This window comes from Triticum dicoccoides, chromosome 1A (genome assembly GCF_002162155.2).
Source record: "Triticum dicoccoides isolate Atlit2015 ecotype Zavitan chromosome 1A, WEW_v2.0, whole genome shotgun sequence".
Classification (NCBI taxonomy): Eukaryota; Viridiplantae; Streptophyta; class Magnoliopsida; order Poales; family Poaceae; genus Triticum; species Triticum dicoccoides.
The window spans coordinates 64,494,420-64,511,994 of NC_041380.1; the positions used below are offsets into that span (position 1 = coordinate 64,494,420).

The 17,575-nt window shown below is 47.7% G+C and overlaps 1 long non-coding RNA gene and 1 pseudogene across 16 annotated transcripts in view; both read right to left on the reverse strand.

Moving 5' to 3' along the window:
• The window catches only part of LOC119363342, an 11,344-nt gene extending 10,838 nt beyond the window's left edge, over positions 1-506 (reverse strand). For 7 of the 16 annotated variants that reach the window (XR_005173927.1, XR_005173919.1, XR_005173932.1 and 4 more), the window contains exon 1: positions 3-503. This is a non-coding gene — a long non-coding RNA (uncharacterized LOC119363342). Of the gene's footprint in view, positions 1-2 lie in introns of all 16 variants that reach the window. The other 9 variants (XR_005173917.1, XR_005173913.1, XR_005173912.1 and 6 more) reach the window with 4 other exon arrangements.
• Positions 507-4,584: 4,078 nt separating this feature from the next.
• The window catches only part of LOC119351390, a 61,211-nt pseudogene continuing 48,220 nt past the window's right edge, over positions 4,585-17,575 (reverse strand).

Genomic DNA, 17,575 nt, shown 5'->3' on the forward strand with positions numbered 1-17,575 from the left:
ACCTGCAAAGCTCGATGATGTTGCCGTCATTGCTTGATCTCCGTGCACCATCGCAGATCGAAATTTTCAGCCATCGCACACGCAGGGATGGGCGGGCGACGCCGTGGCCCGGTGAAGCGGCCGCGGGCGTCGGTTAAGCAGTCTGCGCGGATGGCGGCAGGCGGCCGCTGGGAGGCTATCGGGCGGGGCGGCGCCGCAACCCGGTGAAGCGACCGCGGGGTCTTGGCGGCTGGGGCAAAGGAGAGGGGCGGCGCGAGGAGGAGCTGAAGGAAGGTGCGCCCGCGTGGGGATGGAGGATGGGCGGGCGGCTGCTCACGATCGCGGCGGCCCCGGCTCTCCCGCGGCGAAGGGTGGCGACCTGCGGTGGCTCTCCCGCGGCAAAGGGTGGCGACCTGCGGTGGCTCCCCCGGCGCGCGACGGGCGGCGGCTCCGGCTCTCCCGCGGCGAAGGGCGCGACAGGCGGCAACCTGCGTCGGCTCCCGCAGCGCGTGACGGGCGGCGGCTCCGGCTCTCCCGCGGCGAAGGGCGTGATGGACGGCAAACCGCAGGCGGCGAACGGCACGGGAGAAGGAGCGGGCGAGAGGTCCTGCGGACGAGGGAGAGATCGTGCGCACGGTTTTCTTCTTCTTTTTTAACGGTGGGGCGGGTTAGCGATTGATTAGGGGCGGGTTAGCGATCCAATAAGGGCGTGGTCGGTAGTATTAAACATAGAATGATTAAAAATCATTAGATTTTATTAATGAATGGGTGTGATTGTTTGGATCTGTCCCTCTCTTTTTTTTGTAAGAGTAGTAGATAGTAGAAGAAGCAATTACGACTAGCCACTGATGCAGGTTGCGATGTGATTACGCCAAGTGTTATCTTCTTCTCACTTGAAAAAGGGGAACACATGGAACCGGCGGTATAGCGCGCGGAGCCGGCAACTGCCAGTTTGTAGGGTGGCGAGACGCACGTTGCCGGCAGTCTCAAGGTCATGCCGTCGCAGGCCGTGGTTCTCCTCCACCACCACAGACCCGCCGCACGCACCGGCGAAGTCCACCGGCTTCTCGTGGTACCACGGCATATTTAAATAAAAAAAGTCTAAAACAAACCTTGAACTTATAGGCCAAAGCTAAATTAAACCCTAAACTTTAAATTCCTGAAATTAGCACACCGAACTAGCTAATCTCGGTCTATTTTAAACCTTAAGTGCGTTCCCAGACAGGGATTGTTGACGTTGCTGCGGCCAGACTGGGCCGGCCCATCAGACAGGGCGAAGCGTGTTTTTTATTTTGCAATATTTTTTCCAAAACCGCGCCACATCAAAACGTTGAAAAAAAAAGAGCCTTGTGAATCGAACCTCCAACCTAACACTAGTACAGACGCCCTGCTAGCCAATCTAACTGATTGCCGTTGCAGAGATAAGGAAAGCGCGAAAATATTTAAACCAACACAACGTCGAGATTTGAAAACATTTTCCACAATTGTTTGAAATATTTTCTTGAAAATTGTCAACAATTTGGAAATCCGAATATTCTCGAAGAAACAGCCAATTTTTAAAATTCCAAACGTTTTTTAAAAATTTGAACATTTTTTTTGTTTTACAAACAGTTTTTGAGAAACATGACATTTTAAACATAAACCATTTTTTAAAGCCCCAAACATTCTTTAAAGTGTGATCCCTTTTTGGCAAAAAAGGACAAATTGTTGAAAATACAATCTATTTTGAAACCTAGAAAAATAATTAAAGTACGATTATTTCCCCATTATTAAGTTTTCTAGAAAATGTTCACATTCTAAAATATTGTTCAGGATTCAAAATTTATTCCTATTTTTCAAAATATGATTATGTTTAAAAATGTTCATCTTTTCGAAAATTGTTCTCAATTCAAAATTTTGTTCAGGTTTAAAAATTGTTACTGAAAAATCACGTTTAAAAATGGTTCATGTGTAAAATATATTCAGGGATTTCAAAATGGTCACATTTGAACTTTGTGTTTAAAAAAACCGTATTTCCAAAATTTCTTTACACTTTTGCAAACATGTTCGCAATTCTTAAAAACTGTCTTTTCTTTTAAGGATATCGAGATTTTAAAATTGTTGATTATTTTAAAATTGTTGATTTCAGGGATTTGAAGTTTGGGGTTCGATTTAACTTTGGTTTACAAGTTTAAGGTTTGTTTTAGACTTTTTCCTATTTAAATAGTACTCCCACATCTCGCCCAGAACCGCCTCGTGCACACGCCGCCACACCGGCGGCCTCGTTGCTGCCTCGTCCATCAACCACACGCTGATGACTCTCTTCATGCCGCGATACCCGGAAGAAAATCTTATACGATCCGGGTCTCACGCTTCAAATCGGTAGACCCATTCTGATCTTTGACATCCGGCGTTACGAATCTCAAAGCAACTAGCCCACTAAAATTTCCCCAATCTTCAGTTCCAAGGCCGCGACCTTGCTGCTCGTCCCTACCCGCGACGACCCTGCTCCTCGTCGCCGAATCGGCGGCGCTCCACCGCGGCCAGATGCCCGCTCCTCGTATGCCACGGCCACGCTCAGGCACAAGCACTGGTTTCGAATAATGTCATGATGTCAGTTGGAAGATGCCGGTGGTAAAATCATGAATTCCAAAGTCAGAAGCGAGTATGCAAATCCAATGAAAAAAATAGCGCGCTACAGAAAATAGCGTGGCCCCTGAAAATATGCTATTAGCGAGGCATTGTACATTGACTTATTTAGCGAGACAATTCACTATATGCTATAGCGTGCTATTAGCAGCGATATAGCGCGCTATTTTTTTCATTTTTTTCATTGTGCAAATCCAAGATCTAACTTGTGATCTAAAAACTCGCAGCTAACTCTCTTCCCTAATGTGATTTGTTTTTTATTTGATAGCCAAGAAGGAAGAGGTCATGCTGATGGCTGACATTGGAGGCGTTGCAATTGTTTGCAGAACTAGGACTGCAATCCTCCTGGCCGCTGCTAATGGAGGTGAGCAGCCGGGTCGGTGCGCCGGCTGTGCCTCGAGCCCGGGCAGCGAGAAACGGTGTCGGACGCTGACGGCAAAAGGCATCTCCGCACGAGCGCCGAGTAGCAGCAAATTGCCCGGTACGAATCGGGACTTGGCATTGGAAGAGACGAGGGAGTTAGCTGCTTCAAGATTCATAACGCCAGATAGATCAGAGTGGGTCTACCGATCTGAAGCGTGAGACCCGGGTCGTATAAGATTTTCTTCCCGCGAGACGCTTTGCCTCTGTTAGGAAAAGAATTCTATGAGACCAGGTCCCACGCGAGACCCATCCTGATGAATAACACGTGGCATTCATAAATCACAAAGCATCTACCACCCACATCCGGAGCCTGCCGCCGACGGATCCCAATGATCGTCCCACCCTCCGTTTCGACCGGTCCGCCCACGGGGGCGCATTCACGGGCTGCATCGTAGCGGAGGATGCGGCCCCGGCGCCGGCTGAGCCAGTAGAAGCAGTTGCCGGCATGGATGCCATGGGATGTCGTGCCGAGGCAGCGAGCGGTGCCGCTCGCGGCTTGCTCCCTTGTCTCCCACCTGCCGGTCGCGGACCTGAAGGTCTCCACGCGCACGCGCTGACGCCGGCGCCGGGCGAGGAGGACCACAGTGAAGGCGAGCAGGCTGGTGGACGACGCATCGTAGTGGAAACCCGCCGTCAATGGTAGCCTCCTCCAGATCTGAGGTTTCTCCCGAAAACAATGGAGCGAGGGACGCCCCACCATCGCCTCCAACGAGGAAAACGACACCCACGGGCACTGCCGACGATGGTGGCATCCTCACCCACTTCAGTAGCTAGGCCACTATCTCCTCCTCTAGTTGATCCACCGCCGGAAAGCCACCGCGAGGCAACACCCATCGACCAGATCCCTTTGGACCGACGATGAAGATAGCCAAAGGTAGAGAAGGTCACATCGCTGCGTGACCGGCGCCATGGCCACACACACGTCATCCCGAGGCACCCACTCAAGATCCACCGTCACAAACACGCCTTCAAGCTGGGACGAAGGGATGCCCCCACCGCCGCCATCATCCCCCACACAGGCTTTGCCCAGCAAGGATCCGGCGGCGACGGGAGGGGAGGCGGGCGTGAGGTGAAGATTGGGAGGGCAGTGGGGATCCGAAGGGGGAGACGAACGGGAGGAATGGAGGGGAGGCAAACGGGGAAAGAAGAGCTATGTAAGCACATCAATTTGGCTCTAGATGCTGCTCTAGAGTAGTAGATCAGTCCAAAGAGGTCACGCTCAGCTATTACTGAAAGCAGAGTAGCAGGTCCAAAGAAGGTTTATAACCAAGACTGACTTTGAGTTTACAAAAGAGCAAGAATACAAATAATGATTCTTCCACAAATAAAAAAAAAGATCAAAAGTAGTGTAACCATTGACAACGAGTTTCAATTAACCATTGAAAACAAGTTCACAGTCAACTAGACTGACTAACAAAAAGTTTATACAGAGCGAGAATGTAATACGGGCTACATAGCTTTTAACCATTTGAGCAAATGAACCAAGGGCACAAAGCTAGGTTAAATGAATACAGATAGAAATTGAGTCTGTGTTGTACTCGTGTGTATACAGAGCTATCGAGGATACCTTGAGGATAACATGTACTCTTCTTCCATGCTATATTGTCTTGTCGATTCTTCACTGCTTCTTTCATCTCCAACCCATGGGTGGTTTATCATTATATCATTCCTTTCAAATTCCTTGGCCTCTAACATGTTCTTCTTGGATACTGGAAGGCCTTCCAACGTCAACTCTACTTGTCTCATGGTCGGACGATCCTTTCCTCTTAACGCCTTAGCAAGCGCAACGACTTCTTCCACTTCTTTGCCTCCTTCATCAATAACTTGTTGGTCTAGTATTTGTGACAAATTGCTTTCAATAAGTAAAGCAGAAAAATGTGCAACGAGGCCTTTACCATCCAATAAAATGTATGCAAATGGCTTTTTTCTAGTCAACAGCTCTATAAGAATGACACCAAAACTATAAACATCACTCTTCTCTGTGAGCCTTTGTGTATAAAAGTACATGGGGTCCAAATATCCAATTGTACCTTGCACCATTGTTGTTACTCCTGACCTATCCACGGGAATGTATCTTGAAGCACCAAAATCAGCCACCTTTGCTGTCAGCGAGAAGTATGTTAACAAACTTGATATCTTTGTGGATGATAGGTATTGAAGCTGTCGAGTGAAGGTATGCTAGAGATTTAGCTGTTTCAGTTGCTATCCGCAACCTATCATCCAATGACAAAGATCTTGGCCCCTCAACATGAAGATGCTCATAAAGTGTACCGTTGGATATGAACTCATAAACCAACAAGGGGACTTCTGTTTCAAGGCAGCAACCATATAGTTTTACTACATTTCTATGGTTGATCTGTGATAGGATTGCAACCTCATTAATGAACTCATCAATCTCCTTTTGAATCACTTTCTTTGGTTTCTTGATGGCCACAACATGGAGGTCCGATAAGATCCCTTTGTAAACCATGCCATGCCCTCCGCCACCAAGCTCACATGTTTTATCAAAATTATTTGTGGCCTTCTCAATCTCTTCCAAGGTTATAACCATTCTTTCCGCAATATCGGCTCTTTGAGATACCAACTGTTGTAGCAACTGTCCACGATTCTTCAAGAAGAACTGCCGCTTCAACATTTGTGCCCGCCGGTGCTTAATTTTCTTTGAAATGAAGATAGCAATGAAGAACGAAAGTATGACAGCAGCCCCAATAGCAACTCCCATAATGATGTATATACCTGAAAAGACATGCATATGGCTGCTAGTCAATCATCTTCTCCAACCTGCATGTAAAAATATAGGTGAAAAGGGGAGAGAAAATTTGTTTAAGTTGCAGTGCAATTCACCTGTATTTAAAGACTTCCGGACACCTGGGAGGAAGAAACAAAAAAGGGTAAATTCGCCTGCTGGCATATACTACATGAGATAGTACAAGATGGAGATATGTTACCTTTGCATCCCTTTTTGTTGTAAGGATTGCCTACGTAGCCATTGCTGCACTGGCACAAATGGCCTCTGCTCCCACATTTGCAATCGCTGTGCGTGCTCTTGCAGAGACCTCTGGCTACCTCCACGGGACAAGTCGCCGTCGTCGGATGCTGTGACTTGGCGTCAGCCGGCCGCCCCGGCAAGCCTTGCACGACCTCCCATTGTAAAATAACGGGAACATGCAGCACAGATCTCAATCCGCTACGGTGGTGCTGAAAATCTCGGGCCAGCATGTCGGAGACCTGCCGCTGGTCGAACCATCCTTCCTCCGCGATCAGAATGGTCGCACGCGACGAATTCTTGCCCTGCGTTGCATGGTCCTCGCCGATTGTGTTGACCATCCACGATGCAAGCATGTTGTCCGTGGACATGGAGATGCGCGCCTGGCAGCAGCCGATGCCATAACAGTACCTGTCGCTGCCGCCAGACGGTACCTGCCTGGCGTAACTGCCGGTTGATCTGTTGACGGGGCAGAAGGAGGTGCAACCGCTGATGGGGTCCTGCTGAGTAAATAGCATAAAATTACTCCCTCCATTTTAAAATATAGTGCGCCCGCGCTTTTCGATGTCTAACTTTAATCATAAATTTAACCAATGAGACCAATTGCGGTGGGAGAAAAAGTTATATAATTGAAAACTTCTTTCGAATACGAATTCACTGATATAATTTTTGTTCCCGCCGCAATCAGTCTTGATAGTTAAATTTACGGTCAAAGTTGAAGCACGTGGATAGAGGAAGCACTACATTATGGAATGGAGGGAGTACTACTTTACAGGCTAGAGTTCCAAAAAACTATCGGTTTCAAATTTTTCACTGATAACTACCAACTCGGGGGTCGGCTGTTTCAAAAAACCCTAAATGTCCATTGCTTAAAAATTAAACCTGTTTATGACAGGTCGGGCCCGCACCTAAACATTCCGTCTATTTGGCCGTGTGTTTGACCGTTAACTGATATGCAGGGCCCACATGTCGATGCCTGAAAAAGCAATCGGGTCCCTGGAAGTTTTTTGAAAAAGCGATCGAGTCCATGGAAGTTTTTAAAAAGCAATCAGGTCCCTAGATCCAGAGAAGGCGCACCCACCATGGCAGGAGCTCGATCTCGAGCGCTCTGCCTCCGGCCGGCGAGCCGCGCCAACAGCGGCGGAATCCATGTTGTGCACCAGCTGAGGCGGGCGAGCCGCACCCGCAACGGCCGCCATGCCGGGCATCACCTGCAGCGCCGAGCCGCGCCCGCAACAGCCGCCATGCCGTGCCTCACCTGCGTCACAGCCATGCCATGACTCGCGGCTCCCGTGCCTCGCCTGGGGCCGCCGCCACACCATGACTCGCGGACGAGGCCGGCCTCGTCACCACCAGGAGCTCCGGCTCGGGGGGAAGGGTCGCCGGCTCGGGAGGGATGGGGGAGGGTCGCCGACCTGGGAAGGGAGGGGGGTCGCCGGCTCTGGAGGGGAGGGAGGTCGCTGGCTCTGGAGGGGAGATGGCCGCGACGGGAGACACAGGGGGAGGGAATAGAAGATATGGAGAGGAAGAAGAAAGAGAAGAGGAAGAGGAAACCCACATGTAAGTTAACGGTCAAACTAAGGTCAAAGTAACGGTGTGTTTACATGCGGGCCCGACTTGTCATAATCGGTATCAACTGATAAAGACTCAACAATTTGGGTTTTTTGAAACAGGCAACCCCTGAGTTGGTAGTTATCAGCGAAAAATTTAAAACCGGTAGTTTTTTGAAACCCTAACATGTAAAGTAGTAGTTTTATGCTATTTACTCGGTCCTGCTGGCTGCCTTGTCCGAACAGACGCCTGAACGTTGCACCTATGAGGATGAGCTCGTTGCCGTTGGTCGAAAGTGAGTAGGGCGTGTCTCCAAGACCCGTGAAGATGCAGTCAAAGTCACTGTCATAAATGATAATGACAGGCATGTTGGTCATCAATTTGATCGTGTCGTCACGGAGGACGCGCACTGTGTTGTTTTGAAGAAAGATCTCCTGGACGCGAATGAGTTCGCGCTCGCTGTCGAGGAACAACTGCGGCAGACTGCTGCTGCGGTCGCAGGTGAGGTTGAACCCTGGCCAGTAGCAACCAACCAGGCCAATTCCGACGAGAAAATTGGATATTTACCACTTTCTATATGTGGCTTCGCAAAATTGCCACTTCAAAGATTGGCTTCGCAAAATTGCCACTCGGCTGGTCGACTCTTTGATTACCATGCCACTTCCATTCTTTTATTGATTTTCTCTTTTCTTTTCCATTTGTAAGCATCAGAAAAGACCAAACTACCCCTAAGGTTGTGTACACGTAGAGAGTATTCCTATCTGGTTGGAAAAAGTAGATCCAAAGCCCACCCCCCAGCCCCCGCGTCGCTCCGCTCGGGGCGACTCGGGCGGCGACGAAACCCTAGCGCGCGCCGGCGCCCCCTGCTAGATCCCCCCTCGCCGCCACCAGAGTAGGTCTCCGGGCAAGCCAGTGCGGCCGACGATGACGGTGGTGTTGGGGAACATAGCAGAATTTTAAAATTTTCTACGCATCACCAAGATTAATCTATAGAGTCATCTAGCAACGAGGGAGAGGGGAGTGCATCTACATACCCTTGTAGATCGCGAGCGGAAGCGTTCAAGAGAATGGGGTTGATGGAGTCGTACTCGTCGTGATCCAAATCACCGATGACCTAGCGCCAAACGGACAGCACCTCCGCGTTCAACACACATACGGTTGGGAAGATGTCTCCTCCAACTTGATCCAGCAAGGGGTAAGGAGAGGTTGATGGAGATCCAGCAGCACGACGGCGTGGTGGTGGAAGCAACGACGATCTCAGGGAGAGGGAGAAGTGTCATGGGAGGGAGAGGGAGGCGCCAGGGGCTAGGGTGCGGCTGCCCTTCCTCCCCCCACTATATATAGGACACCTAGGGGGGCGCCGGCCCTAGGAGATGCAATCTCCAAGGGGGGTGGCGGCCAAGGGGGGTGGAGTGCCCCCCAAGCCAAGTGGGGCGCCCCCCACCCCTAGGGTTTCCAACCCTAGGCGCAGGGGGAGGCCCATGGGGGGTGCACCAGCCCACTAAGGGCTGGTTCCCCTCCCACTTCAGCCCATGGGGCCCTCCGAGATAGGTGGCCCCAACCAGTGGACCCCCGGGACCCTTTCGGTGGTCCCGGTACAATACCGATTACCCCCGAAACTTTCCTAATGGCCGAAACTTGACTTCTTATATATAAATCTTCACCTCCGGACCATTCCGGAACTCCTCGTGACGTCCAGGATCTCATCCGGGACTCCGAACAACTTTCGGGTTACCGTATACTAATATCTCAACAACCCTAGCGTCACCGAACCTTAAGTGTGTAGACCCTACGGGTTCGGGAGACACACAGACATGACCGAGACGACTCTCCGGTCAATAACCAACAGCGGGATCTGGATACCCATGTTGGCTCCCACATGCTCCTCGATGATCTCATCAGATTAACCACGATGTCGAGGATTCAATCAATCCCGTATACAATTCCCTTTGTCAATCGGTACGTTACTTGCCCGAGACTCGATCGTCGGTATCCCAATACCTCGTTCAATCTCGTTACCGGCAAGTCACTTTACTCGTACCATAATGCATGATCCCATGATCAACTACTTGGTCACTTTGAGCTCATTATGTTGATGCATTACCGAGTGGGCCCATAGATACCTCTTTGTCACACGGAGTGACAAATCCCAGTCTCGGTTCGTGCCAACCCAACAGACACTTTCGGAGATACCCGTAGTGTACCTTTATAGTCACCCAGTTACGTTGTGACGTTTGGCACACCCAAAGCACTCCTACGGTATTTGAGAGTTGCACAATCTCATGGTCTAAGGAAATGATACTTGACATTCGGAAAAGCTATAGCAAACGAACTACACGATCTTTGAGCTATGCTTAGGATTGGGTCTTGTCCATCACATCATTCTCCTAATGATGTGATCTCGTTATCAATGACATCCAATGTCCATAGTCAGGAAACCATGACTATCTTTTGATCAACGAGCTAGTCAACTAGAGGCTCACTAGGGACGTGTTGTGGTCTATGTATTCACACATGTATTACGATTTCCGGATAACACAATTATAGCATGAACAATAGACAATTATCATGAACAAGGAAATATAATAATAACCATTTTATTATTGCCTCTAGGGCATATTTCCAACCCCTGTTCAAGAATTCATCCGATTAACCACTTAACTTGCCGATTAATCCCTACTCATAGGGTCCCCGAGTAGCCGATTTCCTGATAAATCGTCCGATTAATTGATTAAATGGACGATTAACTTGCCGATTAGCCTATTAATCCCCTACTCACCAGCCGACCGAGCAGCTACCAGTTAACGATTTCCTCAGCAATGTTTCCAACAGTCTCCCACTTGCACTAGAGTCAATAGTCTAGTTACATTGTGATGAATCGAACACCCATACAGTTCTGGTCTTGATCATGTTTTGCTCTAGGGAGAGGTTTAGTCAACGGATCTGCCACATTCAGGTCCATATGTACTTTACAAATACCTATGTCTCCATTTTGAACACTTTCACGAATGGAGTTGAAGCGACGCTTGATATGCCTGGCCTTCCTGTGAAACCTGGGCTCCTTGGCAAGGGCAATAGCTCCAGTGTTGTCACAGAAGAGAGTCATCGGGCCCGACACATTGGGAATGACTCCTAGGTCGGTAATGAACTCCTTCGCCCAGATTGCTTCTTGTGCTGCCTCCGAGGCTGCCATGTACTCCGCTTCACAAGTAGATCCCGCCACAACGCTTTGCTTGCAACTACACCAGCTTACTGCCCCACCATTCAAAATATACACGTATCCGGTTTGTGACTTAGAGTCATCCAGATCTGTGTCGAAACTAGCATCGACGTAACCCTTTACGACGAGCTCTTCGTCACCTCCATAAATGAGAAACATATCCTTAGTCCTCTTCAGGTACTTCAGGATATTCTTGACCGCTGTCCAGTGTTCCATGCCAGGATTATTTTGGTACCTTCCTACCAAACTTACGGCAAGGTTTACATCAGGTCTGGTACACAGCATAGCATACATGATAGACCCTATGGCCGAGGCATAGGGGGCGACACTCATCTTTTCTCTATCTTCTGCCGTGGTCGGGCATTGAGCCGTGCTCAATCTCGTACCTTGCAATACAGGCAAGAATCCCTTCTTTGACTGATCCATATTGAACTTCTTCAATATCTTGTCAAGGTACGTACTCTGTGAAAGACCAATGAGGCGTCTCGATCTATCTCTATAGATCTTGATGCCTAATATGTAAGCAGCTTCTCCAAGATCCTTCATTGAAAAACACTTGTTCAAGTAGGCCTTTATGCTTTCCAAGAATTATATATCATTTCCCATCAACAGTATATCATCCACATACAATATGAGAAATGCTACAGAGCTCCCACTCACTTTCTTGTAAATGCAGGCTTCTCCATAAGTCTGTGTAAACCCAAACGCTTTGATCATCTCATCAAAACGAATGTTCCAACTCCGAGATGCTTGCACCAGCCCATAGATCGAGCGTTGGAGCTTGCACACCTTGTCAGCATTCTTAGGATCGACAAAACCTTCCGGTTGCATCATATACAATTCTTCCTTAAGGAAACCATTAAGGAATGTCGTTTTGACGTCCATTTGCCATATCTCATAATTATAGAATGCGGCAATTGCTAACATGATTCAGACGGACTTCGGCTTTGCTACGGGTGAGAAAATCTCATCGTAGTCAACTCCTTGAACTTGTCGATAACCCTTAGCGACAAGCTGAGGTTTATAGATGGTTATATTACCATCCGCGTCTGTCTTCTTCTTAAAGATCCATTTATTTTCTATGGCTCGCCGATCATCGGGCAAGTCAGTCAAAGTCCATACTTTGTTTTCATACATGGATCCTATCTCGGATTTCATGGATTCTAGCCATTTGTCGGAATCTGGGCCCACCATCGCTTCCTCATAGTTCGAAGGTTCACCGTTGTCTAACAACATGATTTCCAGGACAGGGTTGCCATACCACTATGGTGCGGTACGTGTCCTTGTGGACCTACGAAGTTCAGTAGCAACTTGATCTGAAGTTTCATGATCATCATTATTAACTTCCTCTCTAGTCGGTGCAGGCACCTCAGGAACATTTTCTTGAGTTGCGCCACTTACCGGTTCAAGAGGTAATACTTCATCGAGTTCTACTTTCCTCCCACTTACTTCTTTTGAGAGAAACTCTTTTTCTAGAAAGGATCCATTCTTGGCAACAAAGATCTTGCCTTCGGATCTGAGGTAGAAGGTATACCCAATAGTTTCTTTAGGGTATCCTATGAAGACGCATTTTTCCGACTTGGGTTCGAGCTTTTCAGGTTGAACTTTCTTGACATAAGCATCGCATCCCCAAACTTTTAGAAACGACAGCTTAGGTTTCTTCCCAAACCATAATTCATATGGTGTCGTCTCAACGGATTTTGACGGAGCCCTATTTAAAGTGAATGCGACAGTCTCTAAAGCATAGCCCCAAAATGACAGCGGTAGATCGGTAAGAGACATCATTGATCGCACCATATCCAATAGAGTGCGATTACGACGTTCGGACACACCATTACGCTGAGGTGTTCCAGGCGGCGTGAGTTGTGAAACTATTCCACATTTCCTTAAGTGCGTGCCAAATTCGTGACTCAAGTATTCTCCCCCACGATCTGATCGCAAGAACTTGATTTTTCTGTCACGTTGATTCTCAACCTCACTCTAAAATTCCTTGAACTTTTCAAAGGTCTTAGACTTGTGTTTCATCAAGTAGACATACCCATATCTACTCAAGTCATCAGTGAGTGTGAGAACATAACGATAGCCACCGCGAGCCTCAACACTCATTGGACCGCACACATCAGTATGTATGATTTCCAATAAGTTGGTTGCTCGCTCCATTGTTCCTGAGAACGGAGTCTTGGTCATTTTACCCATGAGGCATGGTTCACACGTGTCAAATGATTCGTAATCAAGAGACTCCAAAAGTCCATCTGCATGGAGCTTCTTCATGCGTTTGACACCTATGTGACCAAGGCGGCAGTGCCATAAGTATGTGGGACTATCATTATCAACCTTACATCTTTTGGTATTCACACTATGAATATGTGTAACATTACGCTCGAGATTCATTAAGAATAAACCATTCACCAGCGGAGCATGACCATAAAACATATCTCTCATATAAATAGAACAACCATTATTCTCGGATTTAAATGGGTAGCTGAAAGTGCGTTATATCGACTAGAGGGGGGGGGTGAATAGGCGATTTTTATGAAAGTCTTCAAAACGTGGATGTTATGAAGACAAACGATAGAAATAAACCTATTACCCTGCAGCGGAAGGTAGACTACATTAGGCAAGCCATAGTCAAGTATTCAATAGAGTGAAAGCACAATGACTAATAGCAGCAATGTAGTAAGGATCAGGTAGGAAGATATTGTGAAGCCACACAGAACACGCAGTCACTCAGTGAAGACAAAAGATAGTGCGAACATACAATGACTTCACAAGGAGTAACAGTAAGTAAAGGGAAGGGAAGATGAAACCAACGACTCGCTGAAGACAATGATTTGTTGGACCAGTTCCAGTTGCTGTGACAACTATACGTCTGGTTAGGGCGGCTAGGTATTTAAACCTTAGGACACACAGTCCTGGACACCCAGTCCTGAACACGCAGCTCAGGACACCCAGTCCTCACCGTATTCCCCTTGAGCTAAGGTCACACAGACCTCGCCCAATCACTCTGGTAAGTCTTCAAGGTAGACTCCCAAACCTTCACAGACTTCGTTCACCGGCAATCCACAATGTCTCTTGGATGCCCAGAACGCGACGCCTAACCGGCTGGAGGATGCACAGTCCTCAAGTGTAATAAGTCTTCAGATCACACAGACAAGAAGACTTAAGTGATGCCTAATTCTCTTTGGCTGTGGGTGGTTAGGGCTTTATCCTCGCAAGGAATTCTCTCTAAAAGGCTTCGAGGTGGGTTGCTCTCAAACGACAAAAGCCGTACTCTGAATCTGAGTAGCCAACCGTTTATGGTTGTAGGGGGTGGGCTATTTATAGCCACTTGGCAACCCGACCTGATTTGTCCGAAATGACCCTAGGTCACTAAGGAACTGACACGTGTTCCAACGGTCAGATTTCAAACTCACACGGCAACTTTACTTGGGCTTCAAGCAAAGCTGACTTGCCCGACTCTGGACAAGATTCGCTCTCAAAGTCTTCACTCGAAGACATAGGTTTGTTTAAGCATCACTTCAGTCATTCTGACTGGTTCTCTTGGACCCCACTTAACAGTACGGTGGTTCCTATGACTCAACACAGAAGAAAAAGAACTACGAAAGATCTAAGTCTTCGAGCTCCATAGGCTTCATGTGGTGTCTTCTCTTGTCATAGTCTTCAATGTGAATATCTTCATATACCACCTTTGACTTCAATGTCTTCATACATTTTTAGGGGTCATCTCTGGTAGGAAAACCGAATCAATGAGGGACTTCTACCTGTGTTATCCTGCAATTCTCACAAACACATTAGTCCCTCAACTAGGTTTGTCATCAATACTCCAAAACCAACTAGGGGTGGCACTAGATGCACTTACAGTAGCCATCTTGAATTAAACGAGATCCTGATACAATGTTCATGCTCAAAGCTGGCACTAAATAACAATTATTGAGGTTTAAAACTAATTCCGTAGGTAAATGTAGAGGTAGCGTGCCGATGGCGATCACATCGACCTTGGAACCATTCCCGACGCGCATCATCATCTCGTCCTTCGCCAGTCTCCGCTTATTCCGCAGCTCCTGCTTTGAGTACAAATGTGAGCAACCGCACCGGTATCAAATACCCAGGAGCTACTACGAGTACTGGTAAGGTACACATCAATTACATGTATATCACATATACCTTTAGTGTTGCCGGCCTTCTTGTCTGCTAAGTATTTCGGGCAGTTCCGCTTCCAGTGACCACTTCCCTTGTAATAAAAACACTCAGTCTCAGGCTTGGGTCCATTCTTTGAATTCTTCCTGGCAGCTTGCTTACCGGGCGCGGCAACTCCCTTGCCGTCCTTCTTGAAGTTCTTTTTACCATTGCCTTTCTTGAACTTAGTGGTTTTATTCACCATCAACACTTGATGTTCCTTTTTGATTTCCACCTCCACTGATTTCAGCATTGAATATACCTCAGGAATGGTCTTTTCCATCCCCTGGATATTGAATTTCATCACAAAGCTCTTGTAGCTTGGTGGAAGCGACTGAAGGATTCTGTCAATGACCGCGTCATCCGGGAGATTAACTCCCAGCTGAGTCAAGCGGTTATGCAACCCAGACATTTTGAGTATGTGCTCACTGACAGAACTAGTTTCCTCTATCTTACAACTGAAGAACTTGTCGGAGACTTCATATCTCTCGACCCGGGCATGAGCTTGGAAAACCATTTTCAGCTCTTCGAACATCTCATATGCTCTATGTCTCTCAAAACGCTTTTGGAGCCCCGGTTCTAAGCTGTAAAGCATGCCGCACTGAACGAGGGAGTAATCATCAGCACGTGACTACCAAGCGTTCATAACGTCTTAGTCTGGGATGGGTGCGTCACCTAGCGGTGCTTCTAGGACATAATCTTTCTTAGCAGCTATGAGGATGATCCTCAGGTTCCGGACCCAGTCCGTATAGTTGTTGTCATCATCTTTCAGCTTGGTTTTCTCTAGGAACGCGTTGAAGTTGAGGGCAACATTAGCGTGGGCCATTTGATCTACAAGACATAATGTAAAGATTTTAGACTAAGTTCATGATAATTAAGTTCATCTAATCAAATTATTCAATGAACTCCCACTCAGATAGACATCCCTCTAGTCATCTAAGTGAAACATGATCCGAGTCAACTAGGTCGTGTCCGATCATCACGTGAGACGGACTAGTCAACATCGGTGAACATTTTCATGTTGATCGTATCTTCTATACGACTCATGCTCGACCTTTCGGTCTTCCGTGTTCTGAGGCCATGTCTGTACATGCTAGGCTCGTCAAGTCAACCTAAGTGTATTGCGCGTGTAAATCTGGCTTACACCCGTTGTATTTGAACGTTAGAATCTATCACACCCGATCAACATGTGGTGCTTTGAAACAACGAACCTTCGCAACGGTGCACGGTTAGGGGGAACACTTTCTTGAAATTATTACGAGGGATCATCTTATTTAAGCTACCGTCATTCTAAGCAAATAAGATGTAAAACATGATAAACATCACATGCAATCAAATAGTGACATGATATGGCCAATATCATTTGCTCCTTTTGATCTCCATCTTCGGGGCTCCATGATCATCGTTGTCACCGGCATGACACCATGATCTCCATCATCGTGTCTTCTTGAAGTTGTCTCGTCATCTATTACTTCTACTACTATGGCTAATGCTTTAGCAATAAAGTAAAGTAATTACATGACGTTTATGTTGACACGCTGGTCATAAATAAATTAAGACAACTCCTATGGCTCCTGCCGGTTGTCATACTCATCGACATGCAAGTCGTGATTCCTATTACAAGAACATGATCAATCTCATACATCACATATATCATTCATCACATCCTTTTGGCCATATCACATCACACGGCACATGCTGCAAAAACAAGTTAGACGTCCTCTAATTGTTGTTGCAAGTTTTTACGTGGCTGCTATAGGTTTCTAGCAAGAACGTTTCTTACCTACGCCAAAACCACAACGTGATATGCCAATTTCTATTTACCCTTCATAAGGACCCTTTTCATCGAATCCGATCCGACTAAAGTGGGAGAGACAGACACCCGCCAGCCACCTTATGCAACTAGTGCATGTCAATCGGTGGAACGAGTCTCACGTAAGCGTACATGTAAGGTCGGTCCGGGCCGCTTCATCCCACGATGCTGCCGAATCAAGATAAGACTAGTAACGGCAAGTAAATTGACAATATCGACACCCACAACTGCTTTGTGTTCTACTCGTGCATAGAAACTACGCATAGACCTAGCTCATGATGCCACTGTTGGGGAACGTAGCAGAATTTTAAAATTTTCTACGCATCACCAAGATTAATCTATGGAGTCATCTAGCAACGAGGGAGAGGGGAGTGCATCTACATACCCTTGTAGATCGCGAGCGAAAGCGTTCAAGAGAACGGGGTTGATGGAGTCGTACTTGTCGTGATCCAAATCACTGATGACCTAGCGCTGAACGGACGGCACCTCCGCATTCAACACACGTACGGTTGGGAAGACGTCTCCTCCAACTTGATCCAGCAAGGGGGGAGGAGAGGTTGATGGAGATCCAGCAGCACGGCGGCGTGGGGATGGAAGCAACGGTGATCTCGGCAGGGCTTCGCCAAGCTCATGGAGAGGGAGAAGTGTCACGGGAGGGAGAGGGAGGCGCCAGGGGCTAGGGTGTGGCTGCCCTCCCTCCCCCCCACCATATATAGGACCCCTAGGGGGCGCCGTCCCTAGGAGATGCAATCTCCAAGGGGGGCGGCGGCCAAGGGGGGTGGAGTGCGGACCCTTTCGA